Here is a 22,154-nt window from a genome sequence, read left to right on the forward strand (position 1 = left end):
CATTAGAATTTGATTTTGACCATTCCCTAACATTTATTTAAACAGATAAGTCGACTAATTTATATATATGTTTATTGATGATGAACCAATGTTAGATGACAAGATCATAAGTTTATTTTCATGTTAGTTTTGAGCGAAACATTAAGATTAATTATCCATAAATAATTAATATATATTCACATGTACCTAATAATTACTCTATGTATACCACTGTAATCCCACCAATCAATTTAAATCATATTCAACTAGGAAAATATATCTTGTGTGCACATAAAGCATAAAATGAATAGCTTGAGAATTTTATATAACTGAAGACAACACAAAGTAATAATGGGACATGGACATTTGAATTGAGCTAATTAAATTAACTATACAGTACCAACGCAAGTTGGTACAGATGGATGAGGGTCTGTCTCCTTTAACTATCTCTCTCGGGTTCGATACTCACTGGAGAATGGAAATGGAGTTTGTACCCAAGAGATTAGTCATTGCCGGCTTGATGGATACCCTGGTGCAAACTAAAAAAAAATTAACTATATAATAATTATCTTAGACCTTCTTCCACTTGAGAGCCAACTCTTCAATTTGTTTAGTTGAAGACCCATTTTCCCCAACAACTTCAATAGCTGCCTCTTTAAGTTCTTTCATTCTATAACGAAGTTTCTTCCCTTCTTTTCCTTCTATTAACCTCTTCACAACACTACCAATCTCTTCTCTTTCTACCAAACCATCTTCACAATCTCTGGCCTTAAGCCTACCTTTATATCTCTAGTGATCAAAACCGCATTCATTTTTTGCTCGGCATATAGTGGCCATGCAATTAAGGGCACCCCATTAACCACACTCTCAAGAATAGAATTCCAACCACAATGAGTTAAAAATCCACCAATGGATTCATGGGCCAAGACTTGGGCCTGTGGGCCCAATTTGGCACCACTAATCAGAGTGCTCTTCGTATTGCTGCTAATCCGATTTTTCATGAACGGATCAAACATTTAGAGGTTGATTGTCACTTGGTTCGACAAAAAGTTCAAGTTGGAGTGATGAAACTTCTCCCAATTCTCCCTTCTGGGCAACTAACTGACATCTTTATCAAGTCTTTATCTTCTCAACCCTTCCATCTTAATCTGAATAAGCTTAGTGTTGTTGACATCTTTTATCCTCCAGCTTGCGGCGGCGTATTAAACCACACTTCCACCTTAACCCATGACAACAATAAAGACGTCTCACGGCCCACAAATTCAGCCAATAGAATACACAAATTCAATTATAATTTTAATCTTTATCTTATCTTTATCTTTATCTTTATCTTTATCTTTATCTTTATCTTATCTTTATTTACTTTTATCTTTCATAGACCAATGTTCTATATATACTTAGTTTTACCTTCATAGTTTACAATTTTCAATCAATCAACAATCAATAAAATTTCTTCATCTTTTCTTTTTTTTCATTATTCTTTCACAATTTTATTATCTTTGCGTACTCTTTATGTACTCTTTCCATTTTATTAGGTTTCCTCCTCTTCGTCTACGAAGAACGCTATTCCCACAGCCCAAAATGTTCGGTTCTGGTTCACCCTCAGCCAAAATAACTAACCTGAACTCTTCTTGTAGCAAATCCTCCCACAGGATTCGATAGTTATGAACTGGTTGATAATAAGGATCAGTATCTTTATTGGTTTGATCATGCTGAATTTCTGAGCTATTTTGTTGCTTTTGTGTTATTAAGAATATTTTATCTCTCATCCAATGCACTATTTTTGTTTTGTCCCTTTTTTTTATTCTTTTTCATTCTTATGTGGTTGGGAAAGAAACAAAAGCTATATTGAAGCTATATTGTTTTAGAGAGATTTTTTTATGATATTTTTTTTATGTTTTGAGAATGATTAAATGTTATATAGATTAGCCATTGTCATTAGATTTATAAAGAACCAAATTTTAGTTGTAATGAATCTATACACTTTAAAATGACTTTAGTATCAATTTTACTTTAAAAAAATATGGTTTAAAAATTGAATTTTAAAAGCTGGTTTTAACAGTGGATTTTTTTGTTAAAAAATTTGATTTGAAAATTGGATTTTAAAAAACTAGTTTTAAAACTGGATTTTTGGTTGAAAAAACTGATTTTAAAAATGAATTTTCAAAAAGTAGTTTTAAAATTGGATTTTTTGTTAAAAAATTTGGTTTTAAAACTGGATTTTATAAAAAAAAATCAAATTTTAGATTTGGATTTAAAAAAATCGAATTTAAAATCGGTTTATAAGTAAAACTAGATTTAAAACTGATTTGTAAGTAAAATCAAATTTAAATTTTAAAATCGGTTTAAAATCGATTTTTATTTTTTTAAAACAATTTTTCTCTTCAATCTAATTTTGGTTTGATTTTATGAACCATAAAACTGATTCTGAAGTGGATCCAATTTGGATTTATAAAAATCCAAACCATACCCACCCCTACTTTTAAGACACTGGAATCTTGGTTTATGTCGGTTGAATGTAGGAGTCTATTCAAAAAATGTCATCAGTGGAGTTTGTGAGGTGAAGAATGCGGAAGAAAGATGATGCGGCATTTTTTTGCACTAACAGCAAAACTAAATTTCATATGCAAGAGTACACTCTTTTAATTTTATCTCTAAAACGTCTATTTCTTTAATTTACAAGAGTACGCTAAGAGTACACTTATTATAGAATAATATCCTAATAAATTATATTAATTTTTTTCTAATCCTCTTTGATATTTTCCTAATTTTGTTCCCTAATTATGATATTCTAATACTCGTACCCATGCAAACCACAGACACCATGCAAATTAGTTACAAGCGATTGAGACAATACCAAGCTCTGCATGCCGCCTTGTTTTGCACCCATGCAAATTAGTTACAACCCAACTGCAGGGAGGGACTCACTTGTTATATTATATTTTTATTAAAATAAAATATAAATAATTTTTTTTGTATTTTATATTAAAAAAATATTTTGTTAAATTTAATAGATAATAATAATTATGTTGTTAAATTTGATTTAGTATAAAAAATAAATAAATAAATTCAAAAAATAGTGATAATTAATTTTATTATATTTAGTTAATTAATTGAGAAATAAATTCAAAATATATGTTAAAATATAAATATATATTGAAAATAAATTAAATCACATATGTATTTATATATAAATATATTGGTGGCTAATTTTTTATAAGAATAACATTTTTGATATGGGACAAAAATTAAATCATTGATTAAACAAAGTCTAAAAATTAGTAAATGTTTTACAATATATATTGTCAAATATCATATTATAATATTATGAAATTCCACCACTAATATAGGCAATGTTATTTCCTTGTACATTTTATTTATGTATTTTTGTCACATGTAAGAATGGTGGCGTAGCTGGAAAAAAAATTCAAGAATAATGAGAGAAATTCCATCATCAAGTGTATATTTCCTAAGGTAAATTATAGACTTATTTTACTAACTATCTATCACTTAGCATTATATATTGGTTTTCCTAAAACATTTTATTTGGAGAGTAAACCATTAAAATGTCTCTAGAATTATTAAATTGCTGACAAGAATAGTTTTCGAATTTACTAATGACAAACTATTCTTAAAATATTTTAAAATATAAAAAAAAATTAAATTTTTTTATAAGTGTTAAATGATTTTTGTATTTAATAAATTGTTTATGTATTTTATCAAAAATATTTTGAGAATATTTAAGTAACTATTTAAAAAAACAAAATAAAAATTTGATTTTTAAAATTTTTTATTTTAAAAATATTTTTTGTCACTATAATAACAAAAATGATCCATTTGAAATAAAATAATCACATTTTAAAAATAAAGATGTATGTTTTTTTAGGTTATAGATTCTTTACTCCTTATTTCATGTGGAAGTATCATTAACCCACCTAAAAATAATTATGAATTGAATCCTATTTTTTTATTTTTGAAAAAAGTAATAATTAGAAATTAATCCCTATGTTTATTAATTTATACATTTTTTCTCTTTTTTATTTTGATCCCAAATTCAAAGTAGTGAGTCATTTGCTCTGATAGGATTTTACCCTTCTTTCAACTACTATTGTCATTGTCTCTTCCTCTCCCTCTGCCATCTCTCTCGTCCGCTCATCTTCGTCGCGCAACTCGCTTCTGCTGCCGCCGCTTCCCCCGCTTCCGCTTCCGCTGCCGCCACGCAACCATAAAAAATAAAAATTATAGATAAAACCATAAAAAAAGTCTAGATTAAATGATTGTCTTTAGACATTGTTCATGCGTAGCTGACCCGATTTTTAGCAAAAGATTTTGTTTTTGCTATTGTACATGTTGATTTTGGACGGTGTGAATATTTGTTACCAAAATGAAGAAATTAGCAACAAAAATGATGGAGCTTAAAGTTTTTTATTATCTAATAAATAATTGATATTAAAGTTTAGCTGCATTTATTTAATATTGTGTCACGTGATATGGAGATATGACTACAATGTAGTTAAATATTTATTTACTTTGTATGATTTTTATAAGAAACAACCTAAGCTTGAGTTATATGTACAGATTGTAATGTTCCACGACACATTTGATATCATACATAAGATAATTTGCAAATAAAATTAATCTTTTGGGTGAACTAAAATTAATGTTGATATAGTGGTATGTGAAAAGAAAATGTGTAGCCTGTGTACATAACTCTTGGATAGTTGAATTTTCTTGTGTCTAAGTGCCATTGAGCTGAATTTTTAGGCGGATCTCTTTATCAGATGTGCAAAGCGATAAAGTAAATTGATCAGTAATGTTGATCAGCTTTCTCCTGGAGTTAATGGTGTAAAGCTATCTTTTCACGATAAGGAAGGTTAGTTCACTCCATTTTTAGTGAGTATTTTATGACCATCATAGTTTAAGGAGTGTGACAAAATAGCATCAGTATTGTAGCTTGAGATTTCTATGATAGCTTTTGATTCTAATCTAGTTCAACTGGTTGTGTTAAGTTGCTTGAATTTCCTCTCCCTCTCCTTCTCTCCACCCCTTTCTCTCATTTTCGTTAAATTTGGCCACTTATGGTTCAAGAGGCACCCACCTTGCCTTATTGTTTTGAGGTGAAGCGTTTTTTATTTTGTTTATTTTTTAAATAAAATTTTAAGAGAGTTTTAAAATAACAGTTGAGTTGTTTCCACGCGAACTCAAGCTTTAGAATCAGCTAATCACTGATGCTTGTATCAGATTAGGCTGCCTGCATTACACCCTTTGAGGTGCAGTCTTTCTCTAGACCTTGTGTAATGTAGAATGTTTTGCAGCGGGGTGCCTTTTTTTTGGAGAAAAGGGGGTATCATTCTCAATGTAACCTTTGCCTATACTGTAATTATTCCTCATTAATGCATTTCTGACCCTTTCTATTTGCTTTATCCAATGGCAGAAAAATATCATCCGACTTTTAAAATTGTTTAGGTGATGCTTTGGGTCAATGGTCCCATCATATAAGTCCATATCAGGACTTTCGAAGTTCCTTGTAACTTTCGCCCTCATTATGTCCTCACTGAAGGGATCTTTCCCTCCTAAGGGAGAGTCTTCTCAGTCGCTGCAGGAGTTTCTGGCTCGGAGGGCGGACTCTAGTCTTGAGAGCTTTTCTTCAAGCTCTTTCCGTCGTTCGACCTCTCTTCTCAAGCTCCTTTCCGCTTCTCGCTGTCGCTCCAATTCTTGCTCCAGCTGTTTGAGCCGTCCTTGGTGGCCATGTAACAATCCCATAAAATCAGTTGCCTGGAGTTGTCCTTCTTTGCCTGATTCGTGATCCTCAGAGGAGTTTCTCTTTGGGTCTTTTACCCCTGAGGTGCCTTCTTGGTGTTGATTAGTCGCTCCTTGGTGAGAGACTATAGCCCTGTCGTTGTTACAAGCGTCTTGATTCTCTTGCTCCGAATCAGATGCTATATTTCCGTCTTCGTTCAAATTGTCTGCCATCATGGGTTGATCTCCAGGTCCCCGACAACGGCGCCAATGTTACGTTGGGTAACCGGAGATTAATGGACTGGTCTTGTAAGGTTGGCCCAAACGTCAAGAAGAGGTGGTCTCCGACTCAATTTGTGTCTGGGAGCCGCTGTCCGACCTGTGTATGTGAAGAAATGGGGGGGTGGTACCTGCAAAGACACTCCGATGCCTAAGTCAGCAAAGGGTTAAGCAGGTTCAGAGAGTATTGGAACTTTGAGATACCTGAGGGGTGTGAGTGTATTTATAGTGGTGAACTAATAACCACCGTTGGAGTAGCTCCACCTTTTAAGGTGGGTAACCGTCCCTTTATCTTAGGAAAATTGGAATATGATTCCTAGAAGTGGGTTGAGAGATTTTAGGGACAGTTACTTATTTAAATAAGTGTTATCTGTTAGTTATCCTTCGAACCCGACTTCTTTGGAGTGAAGTCTTTGTTAAATTCGACCTCTTCTAAGGAGGTCGGTTGATAGCGAAGGCTAATCTTTAAAAACCCGGCCTTAGTGTTGGGTATGAATACACACATATATATATATAAAGTTAAATCATTATTAAACAAATATTATTAAACATTTTAATCGCAATCTGCCGGCTTGGCGACTTGGCGTAGTATACCAAGATTACATAAATTTTTTTCTCAGTTAAATAAAAGTTAATAAAATGTTTCAATCGCAATCTATGGCGGCTTTGCTCAGTATATACGTACGAAGATTACATAAACATTTATTTGGGCTTTTCCTTTCTATATACATTAGGTTTTGATTTTGACCATTGGCGTAATGAAATTGCTATAGTTAAGTTAATAGGTTCTTCCGTCCAAAAAAAAAAAAAAGGTTAATAGGTTATCAACCAACAAAACAAAAGAAAAGGTTATGAACCAATGTTTGTTTGGTACCCCCAGCTCAAGACGTAAAAAACTAATCTAGAACAGATTTAAATTCTATGTAAAAATTTGTTGTTAGTCCCCTAATATTTATTTAAACAGATAAATAAATTAGTGCTCGACTAACTTATATATATTTTTATTGGTGATGAACCAATGTTAGACGATGACAAGATGATAAGTTTATTTTCATGTTAGTTTTGAGCGAAACATTAAGATTAATTATCCATAAATGATTAATATATATTCACATGTACCTAATAATAATTACTCTATATATACCATTGTACCCCACCAATCAATTTTAATCATATTCAACTAAGAAAATATATCTTGTGTGTACATAAAGCATAAAATGAATAGCTTGAGAATTTTATATAACTGAAGACAACACAAAGTAATAATGCGACATGGACATTTGAATTGAGCTAACTAAATTAATTATACAATAATTATCTTAGACCTTCTTCCACTTGAGAGCCAACTCTTCAATTTGTTTAGTTGAAGACCCATTTTCCCCAACAACTTCAATAGCTGCCTCTTTAAGTTCTTTCATTCTATAACGAAGTTTCTTCCCTTCTTCTCCTTCCATTAACCTCTTCACAACACTACCAATCTCTTCTCTTTCAACCAAACCATCTTCACCAATCTCTGGCCTTAACCCTACCTTCATATCTCTAGTGATCAAAACCGCATTCATTTTTTGCTCGGCATATAGTGGCCATGCAATTAAGGGCACCCCATTAACCACACTCTCAAGAATAGAATTCCAACCACAATGAGTTAAAAATCCACCAATGGACTCATGGGCCAAGACTTGGGCCTGTGGGGCCCAATTTGGCACCACTAGTCCCTTCCTTTTAGTTCTTTCTACAAATCCTTTAGGTAGAAAGTTCAAAGGATCATTAAGGATATTATTCACATTGAAAAAAGACCCACTAGAAATCTTGTCATTAGGGTTTTTGATAACCCATAAAAACCTTTGTTCACTCATCTCTAACCCTAGTGCCAGCTCATCAATTTGAGCACTAGACAAGGTTCCACCACTTCCAAAACACACAAATAAAACACTGCCACGTGGCTGTTCATTTAACCACCTTAGACATGCATTATCATTATTATTGTCCCCATGCATCTTGGTTTGATCATTAACCATATTAACTAACGGTCCAACCGGATAAACCGGAGGCCTACCCGGTTTAACCTTTTGCAATTCCTTGATGGTACTCGGTTCAAGGTCAAGAAAACTATTCTCAATGATTCCTTGAGCCAACTTAAACCGCTTAGCATGTTGAATGATAACATTGAGAATTTCATCATCTTTAAGCCCATCAGCTAGGTCTTTTATATGAATTGGGACACAACCCGGGATTTGAACCAGTTCGGTTGAGCCATTAGATTCACATTGAGTTGCTTTCCATTGTGGAAGGTGGAAGAAGAAGGACAAGAACATGGAAGTGGAAGTGAAGAAGATATAAGAGGGTATGTTGAATTCGGATGCTATGTCAAATGCTTCAGTGCCAAAGAGGTCAACGACGAAGGCAGTGACACGGTGGCGGCCGGAGGAGGTGATGGAGTGTAGGGTTTGGCGAATAGAAGGGAGAGAATGATGGATGGTGTGTGAGATGAGAAGCTCAATTTTGGTGGTAGATGGGAGGTCAGAAAGTGGCACCGGCCGGAGAAAGATGTGGTTGATGTGGCGGAGCATGGTGGTTTCCGCCTCTGTAGGAGGACTATTACTGGGGATAATAATAGTTACCCCCAGATCGTAATTTTTAGTGAGTTTTTTGGAGAACTCAATCATTGGAATGAGGTGACCCTTGCCGGGACTTGGCATCATGAATACTAATGGGATAAGACTTTGTTGTTGTTGTTTTCGTTGTTTAACATGGGATTCCATTATAACAAATGATGGTTGATTTTATTTCTATGTAGCAACAATGTTTAAGGTGGAGATGATGGTGTGTGTTGTTTTGATGGGAATTGAGAGGGTTTTATAGACGGTTAATAAGGCTATAATATTATTTATGGGACCGGATGAATAGGTCACGCACGTTCAATTTTAATTATTGCATGAATTTGCATTAGAAAAGTACAAGTCTCACATACATGAACATATTTTATATATCGAGTATCATTTGTATCTTTCGTTACGGGAATGATTTTTCTTCTAAAAGTAATGCTTAAAATATTTACTTAAATAAGTTTTTAATTTTTATAAAATATTTATGTTTTGGTTTTTGTAATTCTTTTTGGTTTTGTTCTAAAAAAAATGACAAGTTTTATTTAGTCACTACCGTTAGTTTATTTTATTAAGTGTTGTCTTAGCAGGTTAATTGATGATGTGACAAGCTGAAATACTAACGTGACAAAAGATGCTGCAAACATTTAAAATGTTATCGCAGCATTTAACGAAACTAACTGTAGGATTAACTAAAACCAAAGAAAATTTACAAGGATCAAACAAAAAAATAGATACTTTTTATTATATGTCTTATATTTCTTAAGAATAAAGTTTCTAGAGAGTTTATAAGTGTGAGATATTTCTCATTCTATGAATTAGTTTTTAGGATTAAGTTTAACCCACTCAATCTCAATTCTAATATTGTATAAGAGTCTATCCAATTTAATATTATTGGATTATCACTATATTAGAAAAATTACTTGTAGCAGTTATTTATTTTGTTTTTAGTGACAATAAAAATAGTCGCTAATATATTTACTGACAATTAGACATTATCCATCTTATACTTTTATTACAACACAGGTGGAGGATTGTGGCGACTATTCAGCGTCGGTTTACGTAACAACCGCCAAATTGAAAGATTGCATCGGTTTGGTCGGCAATTTTATCGAGTGAAGCAAAATCTGGTAAATTAGCAGCGGTTTTGCAGCTAAACGCCACTAAAAGACAATTTTAATTTGGCACCTTCTCATTATTCTCCCTCTACCTATTCGAACCTCTCTCAAACACCCGTCTCTCTCACAAATCCTCTTTCTCCAACAAACCCTTACCAATCCGTCGCCTCTCACTGCGCTGTCATCATCATCACTCAACGTGACATCGTCGTCACCATGGTTATGAAAACTGGACTGGTGGATTGGCTGATCGGACCGATCCAACTGTGAACCAACAACATAGACGGTTTGATTTGCTTTGAAAAACTGCTGCCTTCAAAATCTAACATGAGCCGCTAAATTGGCCGAGAACCGGCTAGTTGGATTGGATAAAAAACTGACCGGTTCATTCAAAACGATGTCGTTTCATTTATATTTTAAAAAAAAGAAATCATTTCAGTGCAGTAGTGAGCTAAGACCCTTATCCCCCTTTCATCAAAACTCATAACCAAGGTCTGAGAACCCTAGCCTCTCTTCGACGGTCCATCTATCCGTCTAACAACTGCCCGTTCGTCGTACGCAGGGACTTTTCTTCATTCGTCGAGCCACTGCACCTCCATCCCCTTCTCCAATCTTCTTCCTTCAGCAGAACTGCGTGTAGCCCTAACCTCTCACTCCACCTCGCAGCTTCTTCGTGGAGCTTGGCGGCCGTCATCTTTATCCTACATTTTCTCAACTTCTCCTATCTCTGCTCTGCTTCATGCCTCCGTCTCAACCGTCCAGTCGGTCTTCGTTGCTGCTTCCCCCTAGCCGTCGGTGGTGCCTCCTTGTTGTCCCTATTGGTCGTCGTTGCTAGGTTTGTGGTTGTTGATGTCGTTGCATCTGCTTCTGCTTCAGATACTCACTAATTGGGGTTTGAGATTGGAGCTCCTAACTCCTAAGTTCTGAGTTATGCGGGTCAAGTGCCCCCTGATTTGAGTTTCTAGCCACTGTTTCTTCCATAATTTAACTCTATTTCATATATTTTTTCTTAAATTTTATTTCTTTTAGGTTTAGCCTATTGATTTTGGTTGTTTATATTGTTGAATCAAACTTGAATGCATAACTTTTTAGTGCCCCGATTTGATTATTTTATATTGTTATACGATAGAAATAAAAATTTTAAAATAGAACAGCCAAAAGAGTGATTGACATAAACCAGAATTTTGATATAGCAGCGTAATGCTATGAACGATGTGCAGTTGAATTAGTATTGCAAGTTGAAGTTGAATGTTCAAGGGTTGATTTGTTGTATTCTTTTTATGCTATCTACTACATGATGCTTTGATTGTCTTTGAATGTGTTTTATGTTGTCCTAATTTAGATTCTTAAAATGTTTAATTATAAGTACTTATTGCATAGTTGTTGAAGATTTGAATGTACTACTTCTTATAATTTCTACTACTATTTTAGTTTATGATGTATTTTAGAGTTGAAATTATTAATTTTGAAATGAGGAGTGCTAGGGGGCCAACAACTTTTGGTATTTGTAACCATCAAATAACCATCAATGATGATTTTAATGGTGTGAGATTGGTGTGAGATTTCATCCAATGGCTCATTTTTCCTTGCTGGTTACTTGCTGGCCAGAATTTGAAAAAGTTGCTGGCCCCCTAGACTTTTTCTTTTAAAATTGTATTTTAAAGAATCATAACAGGTAAAGTCCAGTCTAGGAGTCGAGTTTAAGTGAGTTCCACGAGTTTACTTACACTCGCAAATTTGACAACCTTGGTAGGAACTTTTCTAAATCTTACCTAATTATAAGAAATTTTATTAGTGCTATTGTCGCGTTCATCGTTCTTGTTGGCTTGTTGGAGGATCATTTCTTTTCAGAATCAGCAGGCATAAAATCATCAACTTATTCCTTGTTCTATTACAGTAGAGTATTACTGATGCTCTGTTGCATTATAATTTGTTCATTGTTACTCTGAGGGTTATCTATTAGGAATTAGGATGAACTGTTAGATCTACCTTGATTCAATTGCAACTTAAACTATTTCAAGTCTTGAGTTGAAGTGTTGCATTTAAGAATGGTTTCTATATCCATATACATTAGAACTAAATGGTGGTGTTTGATTTTTTAACAGCTTCATATGGAATTCCACCAATGCCCGCCAAGACACTGTGCAAAAGAACGGAGGCTGGTTTGAATTCATCTCTAAGGTCATGGAGTTTGTTCTCAAGGTAATATAATGATGTCCAATAGTCACTACTCTGTTAGAGAGATAATTAGTAAAATATTTATTTAGTTAAAGTTGATTAAGTGTTTATTAATATGTCTGTGATGTGGAGTTTGAGTATAAAAAATTATAGAAATGGCATTTATTGGCTTTCGGATTTTAAAAAATGAGGTCTAAGTACCAAAATATTCTATAAGAGAAAGTGCTTATTTAGTTTTAGTGTTTTACTGTAACCTTTTAGATTTGAATTTGATGGGAAATTAAAGATTAGGTTGGACTATTTACCAATTATCATTGATTATTCTATATCCAATTCCAAAGCTTGGACACTCAATGACAATTCTTGAACCTTGATTTCATTCTATTCGAAAAGTGTTGAAAGCTATACTTGAAAGACAAAAGAATAGTTCTACTACTAACTATAATGGTTCATTGTTTACAGATTTCAAAGTGAACGTTTCTTTGGCAAAGCTTGAGTTTGAATCCAAAGCTATTTGAAGGTATATATGTAAAAACTTATACATAATTGTAAGTCAAATTTACAATATGTATAGTGTTCTGTGAATAGATTCTTACTAATGTTTTTTTCTATTTCAGTTACAGAAAAAAAGTTGAATTGTTTACTAGATCGAAAATTTTTCAAATATATGAAGAGATTACAAGCATAAAGGATTTTTCTATAGACAACAAGTTTAATTGTAATAATTATACTTGATTCTTAAAGTTGAACTATACGCTATGATTCCTTATGTTTTAATTAGATTTCTTGTGAGAAGAAAAGAATAGTAGTTGATTTTAATTTTATTTTTTTCCTTTTGTTTTACTATTTTATTTTGCAATTAAGCCTATCTTGAGTGGAAATATACTTTTTGGCTTTGATTCAAGATTTCAAGTTTATGTTGCAGCAGTGAGTGAGTAATGAACCTTTTATTTTATGTCTTTTTTAAATTAATATTTTAAAATGTGGAGTATCAGGTTCTCTACCGTTCAACAATGTTATACGTGGAGAAATGTTTGTTATCTGGCGTGGACTTGTTCTTGCTTGGGAGAAGAGTTGTCGCGATGTGATTTGTGAAATTGATAGCTATGAAGCATTCCTTTTAATTCAAAACCAGACCGGTGTTAATCAAGCTGACACTACACCACATCCGGCAGATAGCAGCGATTGATAAATCCGCTGAAAGATAGTGTGCGGCTAAACCCTTAGCAGCGGTTATTAGTAACCGCTGGAACAACCGCTACTAAATGGTATTTTGCAGCAGAATTATTTTGCAGTGGTTTCATCCGCTACTAAATCGTCAAAATATGATTTAAGGGAGATTGAAGCGGTTGTCAACCGCTGCAAAATGCCATACGTTTACTAATCCTGTTATGAATATAGCAGCGAAATTAAAACCGCTGCCAAATGTCGAGTAACACTTTTTTTAAAAAAAATACCATAATTTATAATAGAAAATGACAACTCTTTTATTTTTTATATGTTCATCCACTCAACTGCATTAATTTATTAAAATAACCAACAACTAATCCAAAAATAACACACGAAACAAAACATAATTAATAAATGCAAAGGTGAATCATTATAACGATAATTTGCATCCATTACTGTAAACTACAAATAAAGTCAACAAAATAAAAAACTACAAATAAATATCTCAAAAGTCATTACGAAAGTAAATAATAAAAGAGTATTCTGATTCCAACACTGATAAGTCAAATCATTAGTGTTCACACATCATCTTGCATGGGATGAGGTTGGTGCACTTCTCAAAGAATCTAAACCCGCAGCTATTTCAGGTGGCAAATTACCTCCTTGTTGCTGGATTACGTATGTCAACAAATCTCCCATTGTCTGTATTTTTGCCTTCCCTTCAGCTGCCTCTGTCTCCATTATCTGTCTCTTTGCCTTTTCCTCTGCTGCCTCTGCCTCCATTCTCTGTCTCTTTGCCTTTTCCTCTGCTGCTGCTGCCTTGAGTTCTGCTGCCTCCGCCTTGAGTTCTGCTGCTTCTGCCTTGAGTTTCACAATCTCCATTTGATACTCCTCAATCTGTACACCGTAGTCCGACTGCTCTGGAATGTTACGAAAACACCGACTCGGACATGTACCAATATCGAGTCCACGAACTCTTCCTGGGTGCTCCTTTCCACGCACTTGTGCAAGGGAATCATTCTGTGAAAATTCCTTGCTAGAGGGGTCTTGGCTCTCAACAAATTCAATTGCTTCCTGCAAACATGTGAGGTCCGGATTTACACTAATCTAAATTCAATGATAGTAATTGCAAAAGGAAATTTGAAAAAGTAATGAACATGATTTACCCCAACCAAACGCGCTTCTTCATTCATATACTTTTCATTCTTTTTTTTATGACTTATGGTCCATCCCTCTCCTCTCCCAATAGGCCTTCCCAGTCGTTGCTCCTATAACAATCATCAACACACATTTGTATTAAACACAACACTGTATTACCAGAAACACGTCAATATTGTTGAACTGAAGTTAAATTAATTACTTCTTCGTGTCTCTTTCTTGCCATCGTTTTAGAACCTCCGGTATGTGTGTATTGTTGCTTTGAACGATTAACGGCATTTTTTCTACACTTCTCCTGCACACAAAATGAAAAAAATAAATGTTATCGGAATAAATTACTACACTGTTAATGATTCTATAAATCAGCCTTGAGCGTACAACTTCAGGAAACAAAAAAATGATAAAGTGATGAACTTTTGGGTAGTAGTTTTTCCACTATCACAATAAATTCAGCATATTTAGTAGTAGTTCATTACCATTTAAAATCGCATACATTGAAATTTTAACTACATATTTGTTACCTTCGTGTCATCATCCATTCGATATTGAAGAAACTTTTTCCAGTGATTTGCCTCTATTCCTACTGGCTTACGCTTGATATTTTCCTCAAAAGTTAGTTCTTCGTCATAAATCTTATGGAACAAATGATTTCTTGAATTCCTCCAGCAGTTTTCTATTCTTTGTAAAATTTCCTGCTTTATCCACCCTCTTTTATCGTCCTCATAGTAGAAGACTCGCTATAAGTAGTTCAAATCAAAAGACAACATATAATAATTAACCACCTCAAAAAGACTTATGTATTATCAAAATACATACTTTATGACATTAACAATTCTCGACAACAAAATTCACAGAAGTCAACTACAAGAAACCCAACATGCACTATCCTTCTCTATTTTACCAGACTAAAACAAATAAAATAGAAAACCAATTGTGTATCCACCTACTAACGGAGAGTTGCTGCATAAAAAAACAGCATCCCCATAGAAAGGAAACAATGAAATAATCTCTCAAGAAAAAATTAAAACCACATAATCATTCAAAATTTCAAAGTTAGAACGGTAACATATTCAACTTGTGCAGATGTGTTCCAATTTTAATTTTGAAAGGCATTTTCATCTAACCAAAAATCATAAATAATAGCTAGTCACTCTCTAATTAATAGCAATAGGAGCAGCTTTAACATTCTCATGAGGTTTATAAGTTTCTTCATTATTGTTGTTATTATTATTACTACAATTATTAGTTACATTGCTATACACGAAGGATCAGATTAATTGGGGATTAAGATGTATAATTATATAGTGCAATTTAAACTATACAAAAAATTCCTTAGAAATTTATCGAATATTCTACAAAAATTTGTATGGTCGATATCATGTGTGTGCGTCTGAACCTTTCCTTCTATTGTTCATTTAATATGTAAAAAAACAGCAATTTACACCGAGCATTGGTAGCGCCTTACTTTATCAAACAAAAGAGTAAACATTACCTTAACCTGGTCATACGCATGCTCCTTGGAAGCCTTGCTCATTGTCTTCCAACTCTTTGCACAAATTGGTAATTGTTGAAAATCAGACCCCAATGTCCCCAAGAACCCACTCAATAAGCCCGCTGCCTGACCAACTTGTTGCAACTCTCTGTTATGGTGTAGAACAATCTTCTTTCCAGGAGGAAGTGCTAATGTCTCCTTAACAGTCAGCTCCATAGAAGAGATCATACCATTTTCTAACAGCAATGAACAAAATACAAATGTTAGTTTACTAAGAGAATATAATGCACGGAGAAGAATCATTACATTTACTAAGAAGCAAGCATCAGAAGAATACCTATGACATCAACAACCCAATAATCAATGTCCTTTTTTTTGCAGTTTACATTGACTTGATGTTCAACTTCATGTGCGGCAAATTAATTCAACGCTTTACAAATAAAGCTGTGGATTTTATGGCAAAGTATGCGGCTAGGAACAGAAGAGAATATGTTGAATGGATAGAGCGATGAGATGTTCTTGCTGCTGTTATCTATAATGACTTGCCTATTTAGTTTTAGGCTTGTTTTGTGGCCTGTTTTGTTTGATTTTTTTTAGTCACCAAAAAATGTTCATTTTCATGTATTTTAGTACTTTAAGTAAGTGCTTTGTTGACTTCACAATCTCTTTAGATGTAGTAGTTTTGTATTGTTAAATATTTTTTGAGTAAATAATTCACAAATAAGTATTTTTTTAGTTAACATTTTAGAAAAGTTTAATATTGTTTATTTCATATTTTTTATGTTAATATCTCAAATTTAGTAAATATGATGTAAAGAAAATAGGTTATAGTAAAGAAAAATGGTATAAACTATTATAGTTGGTCATTTATTTTTTAAAGCTCGTGTATGAAATTGCGGTCATCGCAAATTATTTTTAAAATCCACTTACTTAAATAGCGGCGGTTATACACCGCCGCAAATCATCAACCTGATTAGTGATGGTTATACTAGCGGTTCTTAAAAACTGCCGTAAAATCAAATGCTCGCGCCCTAAACCGCAATAATTACCAAACTGCTGGTTTGCTGTTTTGCGGCGTTAAAAATCGTCGCTATTCGACATGTCCTTTATGGTGTTTGTTGCTAAAAGATTTTAACGGCAATTATAGAATTGTAATAATGACAAATATATAATTTCCATAAAAATATTAATTAATAGAGATATAGTGGTCATTATATTATTGTTGCTAAAAACTTGCCATTAAAAATAATTTTTGTTGTAATATACTTGCAAATATTCACATTCTAAACGATCATTCATGAACGTGAAAAGAGTGTATTACAAGTTTCGTGATATCTATAAAAAATAAAGTCTCTAAGGTGTATTACTCTCCTTAATGATTGTGAGATTATTTTAATTAATACATTGTCAATTTAAAATAATTTTTAGTTTATTATCCAATCACATACCAGAATTAGCTGTATAAGATAATAAATAATTCATCACAATAGCAATTAGCCAAATACTATTACTAATAAAATAGTAAATCATAAATTAGAATATCTCTGTGTCTTACTCGTTACTATATATTGAAATGATTTAACTCATTTATTTTCTCTTCACAGTTGTCTTCATCTTAAAATATACCATAAAATGCAAATTAAAATGAATAAACTTATAGACAAATGATTATACACATATATAATAATTTCCATTCCCATGGCTATAATCGAATCATTCGAAGCTAAAACGTTGGTAATTTTTTTATAAAAATTAAAATCATTGGTACGAAAATAAATAAAAAAACAAATAGAAACGAATCATTCGATATTTCGATGCTCCTAATGTTGTTGGCTTAGCTTGTACATAGCTGTATTGGTCTATTTCACAAACAGACTAGGGATGTCAAAACTTTTTGAGATGCGGGGATCCCTGCAAGAACTGTTTTGAATGGAGATCTGATTGTGGGGAATTTTTTTTGCGGGGATGGGGATGGGAGACAAAATTCTCCCAAAGCAGGCGCGAGGACCCGAGCGGGGATCCTACTCCGTCCCCGCTATTCCCCGAAATGTATGAATTTCCTGAATTATCCTTAATAGTTTATTTCTCATATATGTTTTTTAGTCATTTGTCACACACACACATATATATAGAAACCCAAAACTCCTAATCTTTATTTACATAACTCTTCTTCAATTCAGAGATCCCTAACGTTGTCCATACTTCATCCAACCTCTCTGCAGCCAGCCAACCACCCCCTCGCCACCCTTCTCACCGCATCGTCACACCTCACCGTGCCATCACCCTTACCGCGTCGTAATTTCTATTTGCAATGTTCCTTTTCGTAACTCTGCCGTCGTGTTCATTCTTATTTCTGTTGTCGCGTCTCCCACCTCGTCCACTGCGTTGTCTTTTGCCTCGTCGTTGCGTCCCCCCATTGCGTCATTTCGAAAGAAGTCACCATCGTGTCATTTAGACTTTTTGTATAAAATCTTGCAGTTTTTGTATAAGATAGATACTTGCAACTATATTCATATGGAAACTAATAATTAGTTAGAACTATTATCTAGATGGGGAATGGGTCCCCACGAAAAATGGGGCCCCGTAGAGAATGGGATGGAGAACAATATTTCCCCACAGCGGAAAATAGGAAAGGGAATGAGGAGCAAATCTAAGGGCGAAAATGGAGAGCAGGGAGGCATCTCCCACCCCACCCTGCTCCGTTGACATTCCTAAAATAGACTAAATAGTTATAATGGTGGCTGCTTTTGTTTTGTTGTCTTTCACGTGGTTGTGGTCAACTATATACTTGTATTTTTAATTAATTAAGAGTAGTAACAATAACCAATAATGACACATTTTTTTTAATATCGAACATTCACTAGTGTGTATGCTTCAATTCATGCAATAATCTTAAGTTTTACTGCTACATTAATTTTTGTGTATTCGGGTTCTAAATATCTAGCATTTGATCCATAATATTAATATCTAATATATGGTTTACATTTTATTTTACGGTACCTCCAATTTGTTAGGTCAAAGATTAATTTGTTGTAAATTAAAATTCTGTTTAACAATTTATCGTTGGTTAATGAATTGTTGTATGTACAAAACGTGATTCGAATCTCGACACTTATTTAAACAGACTAATGAATAAGGTGAAAACTTACCTGCAGTTGATTTCACATGAAGTTATTTTTGGATGAATGACACGTGTTACCATTTAATTTTTAAAAAAAATTGATTTATTTTATACAAATGATTTAATTAAAAAACCAATTGATATAACTATGATGTTAGATTTTTTACCGTATTTTATTTTAAAAACAAATTGTCTAATTTAAATTGAGAAATTGTTTACTATAATAAATAATTAACTACAATTTCTCAATTTAAATTAGTCAATTTATAATCCAAAATGAGTGTATGACACTATGACAGTGTATAATTAAACAATTTCGTTAGGTTAATAACAAAAATTGTAAATAATATAAATCATAGATTATATTTTAGTTCTACTAAATATAAATAAATCTAATTAATTTTAAATTTAAAATTTAAAATTAAAATAAACTTTTTTTAATTTATTATTTAAAAAATTATTGTTCCCTATACTTTCTCATAATCAAATTACAATCACATTAATTAATTGATGATGGGATCTCGATTTCAATATTCGTGAGTTGGGTTGCAATAAAGTATAATTACTTCACTTGAATATTATTTAGCAGTTAGCATGAGGATACCTTGATCATATAATATAGAGTATATTAGTGTGTACACTGCTGCACGACATATATCATTATGTAGAGAAATTAATAATAAATATGTTATAATTTAAAATATGAAACACTTGTGATATTTTCCCCCTTTTTATGGATCGGGCGATACACCTTCTGGAGACTTTAGCTTCTAAAAATTACATACGTGCATTAAATAATTGTTTTAATTAAAACTTCAAACATTTTTGTATCAGTTATTTAATTCTAAATTTGATCTAGAGTGATCAATGCAAATAGGGCTGGAAGTGAGTCAAGCCAACTCATGAGCTAGTTCGAGCTCGACTCGTTAATAGCTCGATAAGCTAAGTTCGTGAGCTAGTGAGCCAAACTTGAGCTTAAAATTGAGCTCATAAATTAAATGAGTCAAGTTTAAGTTTGGAAAAGCTCAGCTCATTAGCTCACGACTCGATTATATATATATATATAATCTGAATTATTTAAAATTTGTTATTTATTTTTTACATATAATTTTGATGTAGGACATAAATAAAAAATTTATAATTTATTGATAGATAATAATATAGAAAATTGATCTTTTTAAATATTTTTTAAAATATATAAGTTATCATTTATTGATATAGAATTATAGATTATGTATTTATGTTTCTATTATTTGAGCTAGCTCGTGAGCTCCAGCTAGTTCGTGAGCTCGAGCCAGCTCGTGAGCTTTCGGTGAGTCGAGTTTGAGTTTAAGAAATAGGCTCGATTGTTAATAAGTCGAGCCGTGAGCCAAGCTCAATTTTTGCGAGGCAAGCTTGAGCTTGGTCTAGCTTGACTCAGTTTAACTCACTTCCAGTCCTAAATGCAAATAGCGTATAAACTTAATTTGTTTCAATTAATTAGCGTCTCTACCATAAATCGGGCACTAAATAATCTTAAAAATATATAAGGTTGGGCACTATTCACGTTGTACTGAGTTAATTTATTTCATGCAACTTATAGCTCAATAATTCTCCCAACTATTTTAAAACTTAATATTACATATTTTAAAGTTTCTATACTAAATTAGAAATGAGTTGTCCTATATTAGATATTCTGCTCAATATCCTATTTTGACACGATTTTTTAAAATATTGATTATCTAACATTTTTCTAGCAAAAAGCAAAATATTAAAAAAAAATTAAAACCTAACTCTCATTATTAATTAATTTATTAATATTATTATTCAATAAAAATATAAAATATTAATTAAATGTAATAAATATTTACATTAAAAGTATCATAATAATATGTTAATATTATCATAACAAATTTTAAATTATAAAATATTTAAATTTCATATTATTTGATCTACTTATATATCATACATAAAGTTCTTATATCTATTACTTTATTTTATAATTTGTAGTTCGCTTATGAAAAATATTTACACTAATAAATAGAGAAGATTCTATCTACTTAAAAATAATTGTATTAGATGATTAGATAAAAAAATATTTATTTTGTTTCTAAAACAAATTTATAAAAAAATATTCTTATTACTCCTACTATTTATATATTTTTTATTATTATTTTATAATATTTTACATATAATTATATTTTAAAATCCTTATAATTATACTTATTTTAATAGGCTATTCAAATCAAAGAATCAATTTTGATTATTTTTTAATATTATTTTGATTTTATATCACTTAAGATATTGTCTTATAGAGTAAATTTAAAAATATTAACATTATATATTTTTACTTTATGCTATTTAATTAAATTATTCTTACTAAACATAACTTATTCAAAATATATATACACTAAAAAAAATTATTCTTATTATTATAAACGTCATTGAAAAACTGTATGTACTAAGAAAAGAAGAACAAGCAAATGTTAAGGAAAAATCCACAAAAAATAGATAAAATGAAGTTTTTGTGCTACAACATACAAAATTATTATAAATTCAAATTATAAAAAATTTCATCAAATTATACTTATCATAAAAAATCTATCAAATTATAAATTACTAACTCAATAATTATTATAAATTCAAAATTAAATTAAAAATTTCATATCAAAGTACTACAACAATTTTTGTGCTATTTAATAGAAAAAAAATTATTAAACACAATTGGCTTAAATCTAATTATACTCCAAGACAATCATAACACTAAAATACCATTCGAATTAAAAATTGTATACAACCTAACACTAATATTTAAAATTAAAGTAAATGATTTTAACTCTAGAAAAAGTTCTCAACAATTATGTAACACCCTCACTATCAGAAATCACGCTTCCGGCTGCGCTACTCTGATAGCAAGGAGTATTACGACTACTTTACATACTAAATACTAAAATAGGAGCCTGTGACTCGACACTGTATCGCTGATTTCCTTAAAAACCGGAAATAAACACTTTATCTTAATAAAAATACAAACAGGCATAGATTCATATACAAGACTCCTTACATAATAACCCATAATATAATATACATATAGAACATACAATTCCTATCCCTCTTACAAATTTGTTATAACAAAGACGAGGGAATAAAATAATCTAATTAATACAACAACATATCAACCAAACGCAGTATAACTCTTCTTAACGCTTCTTCATCCGGTTCCTGAAAAGGTAAAGCTGTAGGGGGGTGAGAACCTAACCACACGGTCTCACCACGGAGTTTCAAAGTTGTCATAAGAAGATATTCAATAAGAAAACTGTTTTCAGATTCTGTAATTA

The 22,154-nt window shown here is 32.0% G+C and overlaps 1 pseudogene; it reads right to left on the reverse strand.

Annotated features, from left to right (window-relative positions):
• Positions 1–7,277: 7,277 nt before the first annotated feature.
• On the reverse strand, positions 7,278–8,782 carry LOC107628126 (hydroquinone glucosyltransferase pseudogene; annotated as a pseudogene).
• Positions 8,783–22,154: the final 13,372 nt, after the last annotated feature.

The sequence above is a fragment of the Arachis ipaensis genome, chromosome B2 (genome assembly GCF_059453495.1).
Source record: "Arachis ipaensis isolate K30076 ecotype BB chromosome B2, ASM5945349v1, whole genome shotgun sequence".
Lineage (NCBI taxonomy): Eukaryota > Viridiplantae > Streptophyta > Magnoliopsida > Fabales > Fabaceae > Arachis > Arachis ipaensis.